General features: G+C 44.2%; 1 pseudogene across 1 annotated transcript; it reads left to right on the top strand.

The window, feature by feature from the left end:
• Positions 1-7938: 7938 nt before the first annotated feature.
• Positions 7939-9186, top strand: LOC310772917 (septin-8-A pseudogene; annotated as a pseudogene). Its single transcript has one exon. The product of its transcript is annotated as a septin-8-A pseudogene (transcript).
• The last annotated feature ends 7076 nt before the right edge of the window (positions 9187-16262 follow it).

Genomic DNA, 16262 nt, shown 5'->3' with positions numbered 1-16262 from the left:
TTCTGAAACGGGAACGTAATAAACCAGTTTGACAAACTGTAACAAACTCATACAGACGATGATCTGAGGAAGAAGTCATGTTAATACTTCCCTACCTACCCACACACTTTCCTCTCTAAGATGAATGAATCATTTGACTCTTCTGTATTACTATCATCAAAGTGGAGCTGTCAATCAAAGCGAGGGTCAAAGCTATTATCCTAGAACAGAGGTTTTCAATGTGGGAGGTGGAAAGGAGATCTCATATAATAGCCTACATGTGTGTGATTTAAAGAAGAAAAAAGAGAAAGAGGAAAGATAGTTCAGAGATACAGTAGTTTGGGGGGATTTTACAGTTTTTCCCATTTTCCCAGAGTCAGAAACCAAACAATGCCTTCCCCCAGACCTTTTTCATACATTTGGCGTAGTCTGAAATACTGTATGTCAAACAGCAATATCAGGATATATCTTGGCTCAATTGTTGAGTGTCTATGGGATCAAATAACATACTCATGATCTGTTGGAAGATCCCATAGGCATCCAGGAATTGAACGAGGGGGGGGCACCATTTTCCAAGCTTTGTCTGTGGGGAAGCCCACAGTCTCAGACTTTGAAAATGAAAACCCCTGTCCTAGAACACATGCCAGCTCTGAGAGGAACTCACTTTTTACAACTTGTGGAGTCTAAATTCCCGGGAAAACATGTTATTTCTTGCTCAATGGACGAATGTAATCAATGCTTTGACAGACATGATTTAAGGGCGCTCGTCTGCTCTTGTGTGAGCTCTGGTGTGAGGTTTGCTGTAGCCCTTGTAGCCCTTGGGAGAGCGCACACTGAGGGAGCGAGCGCACGTGCCATCACCTGACTCCCATCAAGCAGAGCAAAGTTTGCATTCTTCTGCCTGGTTTGTTTCCTGCTTTCACATTCCTCTAATTTATAGGTTATTCACATGCACAAAAGAGCCAAGTCGGCGCGTCTTAAATGGGTCACAAAGGATTACAGTACTGAACAGCTGTGAGGTGAACTGCTGTGGTGTAGTTTGCGCCTGTGACTGAACCAGCATGGAAAGGGTTTCACAGGAGATTCAAATGAGATTGAGAGTGAGATGGAATTTGATGATGAAACGTGACCTCTGGTAAAGGTTTTCAAGTGCACAACCCGTGACATAATCTATTGAAGTAGCGCTGGATTATTCACTCTCATTTATTAGCAAGAAAGAAAAAGACTTTTCTGGTAATAGGCCAACATCGTAAAACTTTTTATTGATCACAAGCAGCCTTTTTCGGATACCATATAGCAGTGGTTCTCAAATCTTTCCATGTCAAGGACCCTTAAATTGACACAAATTAGAACATAGAGTGTGTGTTAGAGATGGAACTGGAAATTAAATGAATTGAATGAAAATAAAATTACTGAACTGAACTATCGATCAGTTTTTAGGGGCATTCTGAGATTTATTTGGGCATTTTTGCCCTTTCCCCTGGGGAATTTCCTACACTGATATATATATAGGATGACACTGCATCTCATAACAAGCGCGAATTCGCTATATGCCAGGCAGCATGTGTGTTACTGATGACATCACTGATGACGTCATCTGGCTACCTGGCAAAAATATTGCCAGGCAAGCTGAGGCAGCTGGCTGCCGGCCACAGATGACGTCATTTGTTGTCAAGGGTTGCGAGTCAGTCAGTCAGACAGAAGCCACTTTTACACAGAGATCCCACAATATTGCCGTTACGAAGGCCCGCAAGCCCGCAGCGTTGCCACAGAAAATACTTTTACACAGCGCGAGGAAGCATTCCAGCACGTTCTATCGTTGCCATGGAGATGTGAACTAGCCTACCTGCTGCCGAGAGAAATAAATATTGTGGATTGTCAGAGCCAAAGGGGATATATATATATATTTAGAACACGGCTCTCTTGAATACTCGATTCTGATTGGTCAATCAACAATATTCACCGGTCATTATTTCTCGACAACCGACCGCTGCTCTGCCACACCTGGATTAATCAGTCGATAAGAGCTTTTTGTCAGCAAGACACTACTAATTAGGCCAACCAGTTGCAGCTGTGGTGTCTTGTGTGCCAATTACGAATGAAACCGCTTTGTCGTTGAAAACGCTATTAAAAAATCTATTTGAATAATTATTTTTGTCAGATTATTGAATGATTTAGTTGTAGGCCGTGTTCTAAGCGGGATAATGTATATTGAGGCGGTGATTACTGGGAAATAATGACCTTCAGGTGAACGATTAAGCCCTCCGCTGGCGCGTCGGGCTCAATCCACCTGTCGGTCATTATTTCCCCCGTAATCACCGCCTCAATATACATTATCCCTTACATATCCTGTCGGCTTACAGAGGGATGCACACAAAAGAAGTATGGAATTATTTACCTATCTAAATGCAAGAGGTCGTTCAAGCAATTTGAGAGCATGATTTATCAATTTCACGTTCAGATTTTGGACCCTTGGACTCAAAAAGCCTCGCGTGTGCTTAAATTTGCTCTGCTTGTCCTCAAACTGTACTCTCACACTCAAAAGTTTTCTGCTTAGACAGATTTCCTGCACTCGCACTCAAATGGCCCATTTCCACCGCTGGTATCAGCGCGGCCCCGCCCAGCTCGTCTCGCTTTTTTGTCTCATTCCACCGATCAAAAACGTGGACAGCCCGGGTTGAGTCGGGGTTGAGTCGTGCTAGTTTTGGTCCCTGCTTTGGTTCCAGCGCTGTGAACCCGGTACCATACCGTGACGTGAAAACACTGCAGACGACTGATTGGTCAGGCAGAATCGTGTTTACTGTCTACTGTCAATGCTGGATACCAGTTTAGTGGGGCTTACCCTCTCTTCTGTTATTTCCATCAGTCTTTTGTGTTGCTGCCTTCGGCTCTGGTGAAATAAAATCGATCTCCTTGCTCAGCTTTAACATGACGGTGGTTTTCAATTGTTTTGAGAGAGAAAAAGTCCGCTCCTCGGGAAGCCCTTTGTAGCTGCGTGTAACGTCGGCTCCGCTGGGCCGGAGGCGGGGGTTTAGCGAAACCAAGGTCTTGCCTGGTGAGTTGCCGCCAGGGTAGAGGCTTCCCTTCTGCCCGTAGCGCAACTCCCGTCCCCCGCGCAGTGCATGCATGTGAGTTTGAGTAACAACAAAGTGATATCCATTCTCCTGGCCGATTCTCACATTTGCCCATGTACACTGTAGGTCATTTACAGGCACCAGTATTTCATAACCAGTTTAAAAGTTCTGTGTATGGATTTAATTTTAACGTTATACGTTATAGCCTACTTCAGCTATGGGCGGAGGACAGATATGCGGTCGCTATGACGACCAGGTGTGGGCGGAGGTGAGTAAACTTGCTATGGAAACAGAGTCTATATCAAGTAGAGACGAGTAAGACCAGGTCGAGTAGAGCTGTACTGTGCTGTTATATGTGGGGGAAATGAGCCAAAAAAATCCCCTGCTCACACTTACATTTCCTCTGTTCGTGCTCAAACTCGGTGCCTGCATGCAAATGTCCTCCCCTCCCCCTTCAAACTGCTTCTGTGCGCTCTTGAAACTTCTGCTCTTGGATCTCTTCTCTTCTCTCAGATTTGTTGCGCAACAATCCTGTCAGAAATCAAGCCAATAGAATGCCATGATAGTGTCACATGATGATCGCTGGGTCGGGGATCATGTGACACTATCCTGGCATTCTATTGGTTGTGGGTTTCTGATAGGGTTGTGTCACAGAAAATCTGAGCGCAGACAAAAGATCCAAGACCAGAAATTCCAAGAGAGAGCACACTCAGTTTGAATGGAGAGGGGAGTACATTTGAATGGAAGCACAGAGTTTGAGCACAAGCAGAGAAAATCTAAGCGTGAGCAGGGGATATTTGAGTGTGAGTGCATGAAATCTGTCCATAAAGAAAAGTTTTGAGCGCAAGCGTCAAGTTTTGAGCGTGAGTGTAAAGGCTAACCTGGATAAATAAAGGTTAAAAAAAAATCTGAGCACACTTTTTGAGTCCAAGGGTCCAAAATCTGAACGTGAAATTGATCAATCATGCTCTCAAATTTCTTGAACAACCTCTTGCATTATGATAATAATAAAGGTAAATTATAGCTGCTGTGCAGCAATGGGTCGTGGCCGGGCACGACCCATTGCAGACTGGATGCTTGCTGGCAGTGTTTTATGGGACTGGATGCTTGCGTGTAAAAACACACACTGCTTCCACTTATATAGGATGAGCGAAGAAGGATTTATGACATCACAATTGCTCGAGTGACATCACTGATGGCATCACAATTGCTGATGACATCACAAATACAACCTAATTGCCCTAGGTAATTAGGGTAATTAAGATGCTCTTTAGGCAGTGCATCGCACTGTGGGCTCAATTTTTGACCAATCGAAAATCTGTTTGATACTTTGGTGTAGGACAGTCTAACGATGCAGATGCTGAAGTTTGGTGTCGTTTGAAGAGAAAATGTGGGAGGAGTAGGGTTTAATTAGTTTTACAGTTTTTGCAGTTTTGCGGTCTTTAGACTTCATCATTGGCCATAGGTTGCATTGTACAAAAGTTTCTCCTCATTTGGGCCCACATTTCGGTGAAAGTTGCAAAGCTGTAGCACGTATGCCTGATTTTCTAGGAATATTCAAAGTTTGAAACTTTAGACGGTCGCTGTAGTGCCACTGTTAGCGCCAAATTGGCATCAAAGACGTTTGGCATGGGACTGGACCTTTGTGCAAAGTTTGGTTAGTTTTCATGCATGGGAAGTCGAACTTCCCGGGAGAAGAATAATAATAATACAGGCAAATACAATAAGTGACCCTGCCGCTTCGCTGGCCCGGCCACTAAAGGCAAATACAATAAGTGGCCCTGCCGCTTTGCTGGCCCGGCCACTAATAATTCCATAAAAAAGAAAAGAAAAAAACGTGGGCAAGCTTCTGCGGGATAGAGAGGTCTCGTCTGATCGACTTTATGGATCACAGAGGCAGCATCATGTATTACATGCTACAGGTAACACAAGGCTTTCTTACCTTTGGTTCCAGTTTTTTGTAAAGCATATTCCCATGTTGTGAAGTAGCCTAATTAAGTCTGTTCTGAAAGCGTGTTGACTGGACGCCTGCGTGTCAAACAGCTGCAGTCTGCTTTTAATAACGTTATCGGCGGCGGAGTCAATATAGACCACTTACTTGGTTTCTACTTTTAAAAGTTGTGGTTATGTCACTTTCAGAAGAGCAGAGCTTGTCTCAGGCACGGTGGGTGACGCGAGGTGCACAGCTGCTCGAGTGACTACTCGTCACAGAGTTGGGATATACGTAGGCCATAGTAGGGGCACAGTCAGAATACTACTAATGTAGCCAAATTAAAAGATTTATATATTAATGATAATTTCGCATCATTCGAACAGTTGAGTTTAAAATTTAAAATCCCCAACTTTCAGTTCTATATTTACAGCTTCGTAGTTTTGTATCTTCATGTTCGGTTCATTATCCATCATTACCGCCCAGCTCTCTCCTTGAATCTGTTTTGGAGCTTAGCTCTTACCCCAAAGGGAGTATTGGAAGGATCTATACCTCACTCAACTCTCACAATCTAGAACCCTTGATACATTTAAAAAATCAATGGGAGGAAGAATTAGATACAGATCTTTCTGAGGATGTGTGGGAATCCATATTAGAAAAAAAATTCTCCTCTTCAATTTGTTTAAAACATAAAGTCATACAATTCAAGATTGTACATAGACTGCATTGGTCCAGGGCGAGATTGGCCAAATTTACACCAAACATGGATCCTAATTGTGATCGCTGTCAAACAACCCCAGCCACTTTATCACATATGTTTTGGCTTTGCCCAAAATTAGTAGATTTTTGGCATTCCATATTTACATTTTTTTCTGATATACTGGAAATATCCATTGAACCTCTTGCCATAATTGCAATCTTTGGTGTGGTCCCGCATGATCTCTCCCTCAACCAATGCAGTAAAAAGATGATAGCGTTTGGTACACTTCTGGATAGAAGACTTGTACTCCTTAAATGGAAAGACAAGTTTCCTCCAACTTTCAATCACTGGGTCAGAGATCTTATGTATCATCTAACCCTAGAAAAAATCCGATACGCTACAAGGGGTTGTGCTCTCGACTTTTATACCATCTGGCAGTCAGTCCTGGACCAGGTAGAGAAAATGGACGCTTCAAGCATTTCAAATGTATAGATTTACCCCCCCCCTCTCATATTTATTTTCATTAATCTGTTTTTGTTGTTGTTGTGTTGTTGTTGTTTTTTTTATCTTTATTTTCTTTTTCTTTTATGTGTCTTTGTGTACTGATATACTGCGATGTATGACATGATGAATGTGGTGTAATAGGCTCGGGGTTCTCGTGGGATGGGTTTTTGTTTAAAAGTGTATTTAAATCTGTATTTTGTATTTTGTATGATATACAGAAAACGAATAAAAAAAACTTTGAACAAAAATAAGAATACTACTTGTTAGTTGATTTTCGTAAGGGAACAGGCGAGACAGACTGCAGTATGCTTTGGTTAACTTATTTCTGATAGTAGAACTTCAATCTGGAGGTGGTTTTCCCTCAGTCCTCCTGTAATTTTTGTATGAATCAATGAGCTGAGATTCCCGTCTTCCCACGGTGTACGTACCCTTTTAAACACGACTCGACTCGACTGTACTCCGTGCCCAACTTCCAAAAGCAAATGAGGTCTAGGGCAGGCAACCCCTGGTCGTGTGGTTGGGCTGATGATGTCACTGTAGACATTGTGACAACATCAGTGATTTATGATATCGCTGACGATGTCACGATTGACATGACTGTGAATTGCTCGAGTGACATCACTGGTAACATCACAATTGCTTGAGTGACATCACTGATGATGATGACATCATCACTGATGATTTCTTTATGTAGAATTGGTGGTGTCACCACTGATGTCACTGATGATGATGTCATCAGTGACGTCACTCGAGCAATTATTCTTAGTTGTGGATATGTCACCACCAGTGACAATCAATGAGTGACATCACTGATGATGATGACATCATCACTGATGATTTCTTTATGTAGAATTGGTGGTGTCACCACTGATGTCACTGATGATGATGTCATCAGTGACTTCACTCGAGCAATTATTCTTAGTTGTGGATATGTCACCACCAGTGACAATCAATCAGTTGAGCAATGAAATCTTCCTACTAGAAATTTTGCATGCTTTGCATGCTCAATTCTAGTATACTGTAGAATTGCGTTCGGTCCATGGTCCATGATGCTGCCGCAGGTTGAGGCTTGATTTGCTGGGCTGTAAGGAAGAGTCGCCAAATTTATAACCTCAGCAGGGAAGGATTTATGACATCAAAGACAATGTCACAATGTCTATGACATCATCAGTGGGTATGACATCAGTAATTTATGACATCACTGATTATCATCATAATGAACCCCTGTCTCTTTGTCTGCATCAGAGACAAAGTAGCAAATAATTTTATTATTAGTTTATCTCTATTTTCTGTAGTAAATAACTAACATTCAACAGTATTTATTTAAATGTCATACTCTGATTCTTTGGATACCACTATGCTGAGAAGATCTGTACTGTTTGCATAGCACTATTTGAACGTTTTTTTGATCAAAGTAGCACTTTTTTTTTTGCTGATCCAAAAAATGATCCGATCCGTGAGTTTTGTGATCCGTTGCACCTCTAATCTTCACTGATGACATCAGTCTCTGATATCACTTATGCATAGAATTAGTGATATCGAGCTCACCAGTGATGTGACTCGAGCAATTGTGATGTCATCAGTGAGTGATTTAATCAGTGATATCATCAGTGATAATGTCACCACTGTGATGTCATTTGAGAAATTACAATCTTATGGTATACTGCTATAATAGGGCAGCGTTTACTACTACATTTTTCTTCGCTGCTTTTGCCTCTGCTCCAACGCACAAAAACCATCCATTCTGCACCATGGCTGCCACGCAAGTTGACATATTCCCGGATGAAAATCGCAGATTTACTTTGCACAATGTTGGATTTGACACCCTGCCTGATCAGCTGGTCAGTAAAGCCATTACACAGCCGTTCTGCTTCAACATCCTCTGTGTAGGCGAGACCGGTATCGGCAAGTCGACGTTAATGGCCACACTTTTCAACACAATGTTCGAGAATGAAGAGGCCACACACGACAAGAATGCCATCTACCTGCAACCGCAAACCTACGACATGCAGGAGAGCAATGTCCATCTCAAACTGACCCTTGTAGACACTGTGGGCTATGGCGACCAGATCAACAAAGAGGATAGCCACAAGCCCATCGTCGACTACATTGACATTCAATTCGAAAACTATCTTCAGGAGGAGCTGAAGATCAATCGCTCGCTGGTTAACTACCATGACACCAGGATCCACATCTGCCTCTACTTCATTGTGCCTACAGGACACTCGCTCAAATCCCTCGACCTCGTCACCATGAAAAAACTGGACAGCAAGGTCAACATAATCCCGATCATTGCCAAAGCAGACACAATCTCAGAGAGTGAGCTTGGTAGCTTCAAAAAGAATATTATGAGCGAGCTTGACAGTAACCAGATTCAGATCTATCAGTTTCCTACAGATGATCAAGTAGTCACTAAGATCAACGCCTCCATGAACGACCATCTGCCATTTGCTGTGGTGGGAAGCATGCAGCAGGTCGAAGTGGGGAACAAAATGGTGAGGGCCAGGCAGTATCCCTGGGGCGTCGTGCAAGTCGAGAACGAGAGCCACTGCGACTTTGTCAAGCTGCGAGAGATGCTGATCAGGGTGAACATGGAGGATCTGAGGGAGCAGACACATACCCGCCACTACGAGCACTACAGACGCTGCAAGCTGGAGGAGATGGGTCTCAAAGATCTCAACACCCAGTTTAGTCTTCAGGAGGCATATCAGGCCATGAGGAAAGACTTCCTGGAGGATCTGCGGTGTAAAGAGGAGGCGATGAAGCAGATGCTCATAAACAAAGAGAAGAAGATGGAAGCAGAGCATAAAGCAAAGGATAGAAAGCTGCGCGAACAGTATGAGCCGTTGGAGAAGATGCATCAGGAGGAGCAGAGGAAAGTGGAGGAGAAGAGGAGAGACCTGGAGGAGGAGATGGATGCCTTCAACAGGAGCAAGGTGGCGGCTGAGACCATCCCCCTATCCCAGCCTCTCAAGAAAGAAAAGGACAAGAAAAAATAATTTATGGGTGCTGTACACCCCTATCACCCTATCACCCTACACATGACCATGGATTTGTCTTCCATCACCATAGCAATGACAACACCTGTTTATTCTTTTTGTTGACATTCCATCTTGACATTGTGCACATGGACCAAAGAGACAGGATGAGAATGACGGTGGTGAGAAATAAGAGAAAGTGATCACTTGCGGGCCATCTCGTGTATTCAGGGTCACTCATTCTATGATGATTCCTGACGAACAGGAAGCAGCATATAAGGCTGGGGAAGCATGTCCCGGACCATCAGCACCGGAGCTGCCCAGGGCGGCGTCCTCTCTCCATACTTGTCCCTGTACACCAGGAGCTCCAGCTCCAGCCATCAGTCCATCAATCTCCTGAAATTTGCAGATGGCACCACCCTCATAGGGCTCATCTCTGATGGTGACAAGTCTGCGTACAGGTGGGAGATCGATCACCTGATTACTTGGTACAGTCCTCAAGGACATCTCCAGACTGCAGTGCAACATCGTGCTGAAAAGGTGGTCGGATGCAGCCTCCATAGCTTCAGGAGCTGCACACTGCCAGGACACTGAAGCAGTCTCGGAAAATCATGGCCGAGGGCTTTCCCAGAGCCGCAGCTCCGCATGCTATTGGTCCGTGATCGGCAGGCTGCCCGATCACTGGACAGACGACCTGTCAATCACCTCCAAAACATCTCTTTTCTATCGTCTACGGTATTTTACTCTAAACAGGTGAGTTTTATAAAAATTCAATCCCTGTACAGTGAAATTTGTATATAAATGTATATATATACAGTATATATATATATATATATATATATATATATATATATATATATATATATATGTAAACATGCTTAATCACGGTTACAAAGTGGGCATTTTAACATGGGGTGAATGGGAACGACTCCCTTTTTGATCCTGAAAGCTGTAGTTCTTCGAATAACTACAGCTTTCAGGATCACTTCCGCAGCTTCCTCTGTAAAGCCGCGCGCTAGCCCACTGTTTGAGGCTCTCCACCTTGTCAAAAGACAGGTCTAGCGGTACCAGAACCTCTAGTCACAGGGACAGTTTCTACCCAACTGCCATCCGCCTCTTCAATGAGACCCCCACAAATAATATGAGTCTGTCCTGTGGGTATGACTGATGTCATGCCCCAGACCAAAGCGACGTCTGGTGGCCAGAGCGATGACATCATTGTCATGATTGTCAAGTAGTGGTCAGTAGTGACTGATGATGTCAATTAGTAAACAAACACTATCCATCAACACAGCATGCAAACACCCCCGACTGATGATGTCATACCCACTGATGATGTCATAGAGACACTGCGGAGCTCGTCATCATTCAGAAACCACGTCCAAAACGGGGGAAAACAAAAACTCCCGTCCAATCCTGGCGTTCTCATATGTCACGTGCGGGTGTTGCACACAAAGATCATATATACAGAAGATGAACACTCCAACTTACTTCCTTGACAGCTAGATCCACATTTTTCTTCTCGCCAATTCTCAATGGCTTCCTTGTTTTCCTCGGGAGTACAAAAAAACTGTAACTGCCGATTTTTTACATTTCATTGTGTGCAGCCCACCACACAACAGCTTTTAGCTATGTTTTATTCAATGCAAATGATGCTGGTGTGTGGAAGTGTATGGAGCGCTTTCCCCCGTGGTGGGCATGGCCTATTTCATGCAGTGTCTCTATGCCCCACAATCATCCAATGATGTGACTGGTGATGTCATGTCCCACAATCATTGAGTGGTCCAATGGTAACTAATGACGTCTTACCCACCAATCATTTCCCAGAGTCAGAAACAAATAAATGCCTCCAGGCAGACCCTTTTTTAATGTATTTGGTGTAGTCTGAAATATTTTCAAACAGCAATCTTGGATCAATTGTTGAGTTTCTGGTATCAAATAATATAATCATGATTCCATAGGCATCCAGGAATTGAGCGAGGGGGCTCCTTTTTCCAAGCTTTGCCTGGGGGGAGGCCCACAGTCTCAGACTTTGAAAAACCCTGGACTAGTATACAGTATAATTAACAAGGATGAAAAAATGCAATGGGACTGCAACCTGTGATGTCAGGCCAGCTGGGCCATGCAGCAGAACCTCAACAAGTGATGTCACAGGTGGACAACGTCCATTTAAGATTGCCACCCTTTTCTCTATATTTCTGCCCTGGGGGCATGTAAACAAGCGTGAAATAGCCACGACCAGATATGCAGTGTCAGAAAGAGTGACATAATCCACTCCATTGTGATGTGATGTCATGTTGTTGTCATCCACTCCATTGTGAGGTCATCCACTCCATTGTGAGGTCATCCACTCATGTTGTAATCCACTCCATTGTGAAATTTTAGCTGCGGACATGCTGGCGGCAAAAACTGTGCCCTAAAGCGTGGTGAACTTTTTGTGGACCGACCAACCAACAGACCAACCAACCAACAGACCAACCAACAAAGTGACTTATAGAGCTGCTGGCCGCAGCTTCTTTTTTTGGGTATTTTTGTACTCATGAGCCCAAAATGTAAATGTATTAAAGAAATTCAACCTGCACCATGCTTTTTAAATCCTTAGTTGTAATGTTCTCCGTTCAACATGGAGGACAGAATGGGTTTGGAGCAAGGTGTTAGTTAAAGGTGAATGGAGGAAGGCCATCCTGACTCCTGTCCTGTTATAATTTCAGCTCACATGGTGTTACATCGCTGCCAGCCCTGCTGCTATGTGTGACGTGCCAGAAGCTAAATTGGCTTTGCAAGGGGAAAAATAGCACGTGTTTGGCTAACAACATGGAGATCTGCAAGTGGTTAGTGTCGGCTTTTATTCCACTGTCCTTCACCCACGTGTGCTCAGAAGGAAACTGAATATACAAATCACTTCACTCATTTCTATTCCCAAGGAAATACTTCTGTGTGCATATGGAAACATCATAAAACATGCAAATGTATGCCCAGAGAATAGATGGAGAAAGGGAAAGAAAAGGTTTTGACGATTCAGTTTCTTCAACAGTCATCCACAAAGACATGAAGCAGACAGTAACAATGGGGCATTAGCACACAAAGGCAGTGTGAGCATTTCCAGATCAAACGTTTCTGCTGCCTCCTGGCTTTGTCATTAGCAGGCTAATCACACACATCAGTGCAGCAGCTTGGACTGCTCCACAGATGTCCAGTGAGCGTTTGTCCCACACTGCCAGCTGAGCAGTCTGGGTACAAATCTGTGTTTCAAATCAAATGCATCTCAGCAAAATTCCAAGCTAAATGTGCCTTCTTTCAACAGCTTTTCATAGGCATTCTGCTGAGCTAGAATCAAGATGGTAAAAGTAGCTGTTTTGTGCAGGCTCTATAGCTGGGCCTCTTTGAAAGGACTATATACTGATGTAAGTGTCCTCAGGAGAGACAGAGAGGGACTAACACAACACACGGTTTCCTGCCCTCGCCACAGGCGTTACACAGACCTGACTTGGCTATAACAGATACAAATGTCTGTAGCTTGCACTCCGTGGGAGTGCATGAGCATGTGTGCCTGTGTGTGCGTGTGTGCATGCATGCATGCGTGTGTCTGTGTGTGTGTGTGTGTGTGTGTGTGTGTGTGTGTGTGTGTGTGTGTGTGTGTGTGTGCGTGTGTGCGTGTGTGCATGCATGCATGCGTGTGTCTGTGTATGCGTGTGTGCATGCATGCATGCGTGTGTGTGTGTGTGTGTGTGTGTGTGTGTGTGTGTGTGTGTGTGTGTGTGTGTGTGTGTGTGTGTGTGTGTATGTGTGGCATGCATGAGCCAGATTTTTGCCTGCTCAGGATAACAGTTACATTACATCTTGGGACAGATTCACCCTCTAGGCAACAGTAAAATACATTCACAGCAGTTTCAAGGCTCACGACATGGCCAAACAATCTTTTATATATAGTCAATAGCTGTTTGAGGCAACCGGGGGGAGCGGAGATACAGTATTTCTAGTCTTTGAGTGAGTCGCTGGGGTCTAAGAAAGAATAAAGAGGTGTTGGGTTTCTCTGCAGAAGACATCATGGCTAAGAGCGCCCCAGCAAGATTCATTGAAAAGATCTTTGTCCGTCTCTAGAAAGCAGTTTGCTCTTGATAGCTTTTTGACTGGCAGGTAAGCTATAGGGCCGTATGTTGGGCTGTCAGACATGATTTAGGCTCCATAAGTACTCAGTTCCCTGAGCTAACAAGCTATATTATGCATGCACATACAGTATGTACAACTTCTAGCCAGCAGCAAAGTGTCACAAAGATGGCTGCATCAGCATCAACAGGAAGTGGTGGACCCCACTGTAAACACAAAGAGAGAAAGCGCGGGGGGGAAAGGGGGGGGGGGGGGGGGGCGTGAGGGGGTGGGGCGGGTGCTGGTGTGGGCTGTGTTTCTGTCAGTAGCACTGACCTTGCCTAATTGAATCGGGGGCCTCACTTCCTCCCATGGGGGCTGTGGGAGGTTGAGGCCTCCTTCTTAATAAGGGAACCCCTAACGGACACAAAACATTAAACCGCACTGCTTCAATGGGAGGCGTTAGGTGAGAGTCCAGCATTCCTGGCCCAGTGCTTCAAGGAAAAGGAAGGATGAAAAAACAAGACCTGAAAATACTTCCACACTAAATTGCATAATAGTACACACAGTGCAAGCACGCACACACACACTCATTCTGAAGGAACAGTCAACTGAAGCTGATAGAGAGGAAAACTATGTGAAGCTTCACTGCCTGGATGCCAAGGTTCCAGGGGTGAGCGGAAGTCTGGGGCCGATTATTGCGATGGTAAAACTGACCCTAGGATGAACCACACATGCTATGACAAGACTGGAGATCAATGATACTCAACTTACGGCCCGGGGGCCAGATGCGGCCCGCGATATGGTGCAGAGTGGCCCCCCCAACCATTTTCTCATTCACAATGAAAACTTAAATACGTTAAATCAAGTTTGACTGATTAATTTTATTCTTGGAGAGCTCTTTTATTGATTTGTTTGGGACAAGGGTTTACTCTGAACAGATTTGAGAACTCAATTGAAGTGAAATTTGAAGTGAACAAACTGAATTTCTAACTTTAGTTGTTATTTTTATTTTTTATTTTATTTTTTACTCTAAACTATTTTTGGTGGACTTGCCTGTAAAGGACCTTTTTCTTTTGTGAGTGGTTTTCATTGTACCTCCAATACATTGGATTTATACAGTGTAGGAAATTAGCCAGGGGCAAGGGCAAAATTGCCCCCAAGAAATCTCGGGAATGCCCCTAAAAACCGTGATCAAGGGGCAGAAAATGCCCCCAAGATTTGGATCATTTTATTTACATTCAATTAATTTAATTTCCATTTCCATCTGTAACACACATTCAGCACCTGCAAGCTGTTTGCTAGAAGAAGACGATAAACACACTCACACAAACAGCACTGTTGTTCACACAATACACTTTAGCAACTTCAGGGTTGCCACTGTTTTGTAATGATACTGTACATTTCAAGGACTTTTCAAGCAGTTTTTAAGCAATCAAGTCTGGGAAAAAAGAGATTAAAACAAAAATGTATCCACCACAGATTACCTAGGCGACCAGCCGCATATTTGAGCTAAGAAGCCCTCTGAGAGAGCACAACAGATTCAACTCCGGCTGGCACCCCAAAAATCTACAATCCCTACAGAAAAAAATATATTTTTAATGTTTGTTTATTGACTGGACCGTGGCCTCCTGTCACTGTCAAAGTGGCCCCGGGTAAAGCAAGTTGACTATCCGAGTATCCGTGCAGTAGATCTGTCAAAACATTAAAACGTAACCATTTGTGCCCCGAGTGGTTCCATGTGTCCAGGTGACCTCCCATGTTTACACATCGCTCCATTCACGTCGTTCTCCTGAAACACAATCTCATCTTCAGAGAGAAATTCTCAGAACATGTTGTGTAATACGTTGGTCCTGTTGTGGCGAGGGGCTGTTTATACAGCTACAAGGAAAGCCTCCCACTCCCAGAGAGAGATGGGCAGAGATTGTGAGACGATGGAGAGTGACGGTGGGGTCAAAGAGAAGAGATGGAGTCAAATCTGAATGCCCCTTCCCCCAGATGTCAAAAATAGGCTCAACACCCCTGAACCCCAAACCTTAAATACATGAGGCAAGCAACGAGAATCAGATGTGAGGAGAAGGATGCAGACGAAATCACACATGTGCCGCTTCCCACAGGATTGTAGAAAATCGCTCGATGGCTTCAGGGCGCGGAGGTGGCGGATCATAAACAAAGAAATGTCAGACATGTGCTTGGGTCAAGAAACCTGTTGGTTCACACCCCAAGAGATAACCTTTTGACCCACTTCTTTTAGATTAACAACATCAAAGCAAGACACAGCCTGACGGAGGAGAGAAAGATTGAATGGATACGTTCCTCTGAGGTACACATAAAAATAGCCCCCAAAACCATTCATGTAAAGCATTTTAAGAGAGCATTAAAGATTTCACCGAGAGAAATGCTGACACTGATCAAAACGCAGGGACCGCAATCTGGGACTTTTATGGCACAGGAAGTGATAAAACTCCAAATCGATCCCATCTGTTGGAAAACCTGGTTTTCGTTCAGTTGGAGTGCAGACAGTTTGCAACGTCTCTCTCGCTCTCTCCTTCATTCTCCCTCTTTTCCTCGCTCAGAGAACGGTTTGTTGACACCTTCTGATGATGGACAACATGTCAAGCCGGTCGCGTCGCAGCGTGACGATGATAGCGGGCCAAACAGGGGACATGTAACTGAACTGAAGGACGGCCGGGGCGAGTAGTCGGACATAGCAGTGGGCATGAAAGCGCTGACCTGACGTTTCTGCCAGTCTTTTTGAGAGGCGGGAGAATGACAGCACACATTGCCAGAGTTTATCTTCTGTATTTGTGTGGAAAGAGACTCTGGATTACATAATACCGACTATCGATAAGTACCTCATACAACCCCACGTCAAATCATCCAAACTTTATTAACTCCTATGATCTCATCCATCAAACAGATCAACCCATCACTCTTCACTACCTGATAAGCAGCATTCACCGCCTCCAATCATCTCTCATAGCTTCAGCCACATCAGGCCCGAGGCCCCT

Source organism: Poromitra crassiceps (assembly GCF_964638095.1).
Source record: "Poromitra crassiceps genome assembly, chromosome: 3".
Taxonomy (NCBI): Eukaryota; Metazoa; Chordata; class Actinopteri; order Beryciformes; family Melamphaidae; genus Poromitra; species Poromitra crassiceps.
This window is presented reverse-complemented; position numbering and strand designations above follow the sequence as displayed.